The sequence below is a fragment of the Trichoplusia ni genome, chromosome 4 (assembly GCF_003590095.1).
Source record: "Trichoplusia ni isolate ovarian cell line Hi5 chromosome 4, tn1, whole genome shotgun sequence".
In the NCBI taxonomy this organism is placed as follows: domain Eukaryota; kingdom Metazoa; phylum Arthropoda; class Insecta; order Lepidoptera; family Noctuidae; genus Trichoplusia; species Trichoplusia ni.
Genome location: NC_039481.1, coordinates 17,973,721 through 17,979,720, shown reverse-complemented (window position 1 = coordinate 17,979,720; position 6,000 = coordinate 17,973,721).

Sequence of the window (6,000 nt, the reverse complement as noted above, 5' to 3'; positions counted from 1 at the left end):
ACGGCCTACGCGAGTAGACGGGCGCGCAAGTTTCGAGTGATAATACGTTGGTTCGTGACACACTGCCGGCAATGTCGGCCAGTGTAGCGCGTGTCGGCAGCGGTGTTGGCCAACGCCGTATAAGGTTCAAGTTCAATGTTTGTTGCAATGTTATTCGATTAATTAGGGCTTGTCTTATTATTATTATTTACTTTCGTTTTTTTTTAATTTCAAAGTAGAGAGATTTTTTTTAAATTTATGATTTATTTAACTTGCTGAAATGTTACACTAATTTTTGGCTATGTAGGTATATGTTTTATATCTTTTTTGAGTCGTCCTGTATCCTATGTCCTGGTGAAAGTTCCTCACGGACTTACTTTGCTTTTGGAATGACGAAGATGTGCGCTGGACACTTACCACCTGAAACCCCTGAAATGCTCGTCCTTTATATAAGTTGGGAGCCAAAATCCAGCTGACCTATTTTAACTTGATTCTGATGTCAATATGTTAACAGATCATCGTTTTGTGTTTCATATCTACATAACAACTAAACCCCAATTGAGGAGGACGTAGTTTCCTGAAAAGATAAGGTTATATTACAAATCATACTTCGAACGTTGGATTGATGGTTGCAGGTCATATTTGGTTCTTGATTCTTATTAACAAAAAATATTTAATATTAAAAAAAAATCATGTTTCTACAGACTATGACCGTACCTAAGGCCCGATACAGATTAAATCAAGCCATTCGACAGATAGCTCTTTAATTATCTGAATTTATTAGATACGTTTCGATTTTTCGATTATTATCTAGATTTTTTGACTTTTGCAATCACACGGAACACTGATATCGCAAGTAATTACCTTTTACTGTCTAGATATTGGTACAAATTTATATCTGACATATTTATCTGGAAATCTTGTGAACTTAATGAATTCTTTGTCCGATTGTATTGTTCGATACCTATGTTTTTTTTTTGTGTAAAGTTTTGTGTAAATGTATTTTACGAGACACTTTTTTTCTAAACTTTAATCTTTTGTGTCAGATTATGTTGGAAGGAAATACATCATCATCATGCGTTTATCCAAATTTATTTCTTGAATAAAATATTAATTTATAATGTTTCATCTGAATATAATAATATAATGTATCAAAAACTCGTCCGTCTCGAAGTATTACATAATTCAAAGCAAACAAAAACTTTATTACCTGAATAATTATAAATAAAAACGACTCAATACAACGGATGTACTTCATTAGAACGTATAACTCAAATTTTCTACATCAGTTTTTAGACAGGTTTCTAGAACAGAGCTACGTGATAAGTACCTATCTAATTTTCTCTTTCTAAACATATCTTATGATTCATTATTTATTTGTCAATCCTCTTGCCTCAAGTAGCCACACCTAGCCCTATTGTCAATACAACAATTAGTTCGATAACACTTATCTGACTAATGTTTATAATTACGCATAGTTTATAACGACAAAACAGTTTTTAGACAAAATGTGATTCATACTTGACTTTTACGTTACTTTATTTCGTACTCTGAGATTTAGAAGATAAGTAGGTACATTTATTGAAAAGAATTTATAAACACTTGTTTTTTAGTTTTATTTAAAAATCCGATTCCTTGGAATGGACGAATTGGACTTTGCTTTATATACGCATACAGCAAAAAAGAAAACATTATGACAAAAATATAGCTCTGAAAATAGACAATACTTTTTGAAAATTATACCAAAAAATACTATTTAAACCGGCCGAAAATTGTCCAATAAAAATAAAAATAAAGATTCAAGAAAGTGGCTACATGTAACTATGAAAGTTTTTAGACTCACTTCAGTGTTTTGAAGATTAAACCTCACTTATAGCATCCAAATCCATGTGTTTTATATTTAATAAGTTTGGGCTGACTAATTGACACTCATGGAAAATATATTTATTTTGAGAATAATAAGTGCATTACATGCGATACGAGGACCAATATGAATAAATGACACTCATAAATAACATGAGGAATGTTAGAAAAGTAATTATAACTACTTAATATTAAAAAAACTGCTAATAAACTTTAAAAAAAAATTCAGCTCAAACGGAAACCGGGAAGAGAGTCAAATTTAGATTACAACATTTGATTAAAGACTGAAATACAGATGATGGTTAAGAAAAGATTGTAAAAAACTGAGAAAAGAAAATATATTCTAATCTTAGCTCTATGATCTTCCTGCCCGTGTGTATTAGTATCGCGGCTAAGAGTCGCGGCGCGTCGTGCGCAGGTCACCTAATTTATTAATCAAATCTCTCTGGGAAGTGGATACTGCACTGACACCGGCCTTCCTACATAAATACTGGATCAAATGCACCTGTAACCTTGTCTGTCAAGGATTATTACAGCTTATTATCTTAGATGTGACAGTGGCCTTAATTTGCTCCGGTCCTTTTGGTCCTTCGAGTCGCGGTCTTTTGATACGAATAGTAAATATGTGGGAAAACAGAAAAGCGGTTTTTGCTGGTTGTGAATTAATAGCTTTACTTTACCTTTGAATTAATTGAGATGCCTTAGAGTATTTGCATACTTTAAGTTCTGTGTAGGATTAAGATTTTTATTTCGTGCATGCCTTTTGTATATAATATGTATGTTAACTAATACGATAAGATTTCATGTCAATCTACATACCTATATCAATTAATCAAATTTAACGTATTTAAATATAGTTATCAAATGACAAAGCTAGATTTTCTTTTCATAGTCATTCTCTTTTATCAAAAATCAGTCTAGCTACCTAACTGTTGCAAATCTAAAACAAAACACATATGCAATTCCTATTTTTAATATAATAATCCCAACAAAGTCTACTAGCCAGAAGTCAGATCTCATACAAGCAAGGTTTAAGCATTGATCAGCACGCTAGTTTACTGCGGGTTGGCAATTTAATATTCCAATATTTCGAATCCATTTTTCTTGATTTATTGTCATAATTTTTCATTGATTCTTTCGGAAGCCTAAAAAAGTGAATACAAACCTTATTTTTGAAAAAGTCATTCAGATATTTGTCTATCTAGACATTAAATCTGAACCTAGTGCATTAAAAACAATGCTTATTTATTTGCCTTTTAAAATTCTTACAGAAAAAAGTTATATGAATAATCCAACTTATATTATACATATATTATTTACTCGTGAAAAGTTAATTTCGTCACGTGTCTTCCTTGAGTCTTTATGATCTAATTGTCACACATGACTTACTACTGCTAGCTGTTTTAAAGGTTGACAAACGCAAGAAAGCAGTAGTATCAAGATTCATTGCCTAGTATGTGTAATACACAGGTATCGTTAACAAGACTAACTAACAGACACAGACCAGGAATCCAAAAGTAGAAAAATGAAAATCAAACAGAATTTGAACGATGACGTCTTCAACTGCTCAATTCCTAATAAGATACCTGTTACATCTTTCGAAATAACAAAAAAAATGAACATCGGAAATAATTAAGAAAAATAAATTGAAAGATGGAAATTGAAATACGATATCACTCTTCTTGAATTTCGGAACCTTTCGTGACCACGATGTTAAAGTGAAAGACGTGAAAGACAGTCTCGCAACTGTTTTGCAACTCTCTTGTCTGTCGACACGCCACAGATCATTTCTACGTCATAACATATACGTGCTCATCAAAGAATAGCCTTTAATAATTGACTTTAAGTAAGCTGTATGTCTACTTTAATTCACGAAATATGTTATCTACATCTCAACATTCTTGGAAAATTCTATTCTTCATTTGGGCTGATTGGATGTCGAAAGGCGAAGGACCGCTTGGAGGAGGTCTACGCCCAGCAGTGGATAGCAACGGGTTGAGTCGATTGAATGAAAAAAAAAACCAAGGTTGTCTTACAATTGTATGAAGGATCGCAACGCATTGCCATACACCGACACAAAAACGCGGATGACGTAGCACGGCGGTTCAGGTTTAGTCAGTAAGAGTCTGACACTACCCATTTCCTCCCCCAAGGGAGTGGGTGTCCATGAGGATTCCCCCGCCATACAAAAAAAAAAGGTTGTCTTGCAATATTTTAAGGTTACTTTCTTCAGAGTCCAACAAAATTTTGAAATCAATACTTAACAACAAAAGAATACACATAAGTCTGTCTACGTAGTCAGTTAGCCAAGGTATCGGGTTACGGTAACCACTGGGTTGTAAACTACGCCTTAGGGGTGAGGTGGTCGCTAATCTGATTCCGGGTTTGTCAGTAAGGGTATACTGTAGTGAGTGAGCGAGCGTTGCTTAAATAAAGCGAATGAAAAGTTTCTTTTTAAATATATTTATTCTATTTAGCTCAAGCCAGATTTTACCTATCAAATTATAAAAAGTATTTATACAGACCCTAATACCGTTTCTGTACGTGGAAAAAAAGTAGATTTCAGTTTTGTTTAGGTACCTTACAAAATACTCATCAACTGATTAAAGTTTGTACCAAAAGGGTTAATTTACTTGATGGCACAGATAAAGGCCATTTCTAGTGGCGTTTGTACCAGTGTGAATAGCAAAAAGAGTAAAGCGTGACCTTTTTAGTCTATCTCTCGAACTGCCTGTTAGTGCTAACAAGCGGGATCAGCGAAGCGCCACCAGCTAACTTTTTTATGTAGCTCACTGACCCAATTTGTCTATTTGCATTCATTTCAGACTGGAAAAATCTGAATGTATCATCAGAATTTAATTGAGATTTTATTTTAACTATTTTTATGTTCTTTTCATCCCTCAAAGCAAATGTAATAGGTCGATGTATTACTTAAAAGCATACTTCATTTTGATGCGTTATCTACGAAATAGGAAAAAATAAAGTCTTGGTAACGTAGAATTTAAAAAAGTAGCAAAATGCTTTATCTAGTTACATAATTTTAGTGAAAAATGTTTAGTAAGTTCATCAACTTTCAGTACTTTTGGATGATACAGAATGAGTATTGCACGAGTCATTCTTGCCATAAAATTTACCAGTGACCTTTGCAAAAGCCTGTCAAATCCCGAAGTAAAATCATATGGATATTGAAATCGCTTCCACAGTAGGATCATCACATGAGGCTTAATTAAATCTAGTCGTCGGGTGTGAATGATCTCTATAAGTGGATTAAGGGACACGTCACTAATTTATCGAGCCACTGACCAAACAAGAGCTTGTTATAGCCAAGCTGTTTTGGTTCCGACTAGTTTTGTAATTGGTCCTTATGGGCGCATTGTATGTGTGTATATTGGATTGTAATAGGTTAAACATTTTTAGCATTGTTAATGATGATATTAGAGTGGATGCGGCAAGCGGAGAAGCAGGTGTTGTGGCGTAATTCAGTCGAGGCTTATGTCCAGCAGCGTGCACAAACTTTGCGGATAGGGTAATTTACCATATAACATGGATTCCTGGGCTACACTGGCAAACAGATCATAAATGACGTGGCATAGTACAAGTTCAACACTTAGACCTCAGAGAGAATTTCCCTAACTTATAAAAAAAGTGGCGTGCACTTGGAGAGACCTATGTCCAGCAGTGGACTGCGATAGGCTGATGATGATGATGATAAAAAAAGTTTCATACAGAGTATTAATAGTCTCTGATGTCTCTCTACAATATTGTAGAAACATTATTAAATTTATTGATCGTCTTGCGTATTACAATAACTCCGAAGGTGACGTGATAAAGTAATAACTGTCAGGACATTGACATTCGACAGATATTTTTTATTATAAACCCAGAAGGACCAGTCTTATCCTGAGGTCAGGTCGATATCCGCTAAAGTAGTAATGACACAATAAAATTATAACAATATAAGTATTGCAAGATTTATAAAGTATTTATTGTATTGTAAATAGGTGTAATAAAAGCAATTGCGTATAAATCATGATACTAAACGATAATGTTGTAGTTTGACGTTACACGTGATTAAAAATAAACCGATCAGATGCATCTAAGAAAACTGGTTAAGTGTGTGCAGGACCGCGACACCGCGGGTTTCGGTAATCTCATAAT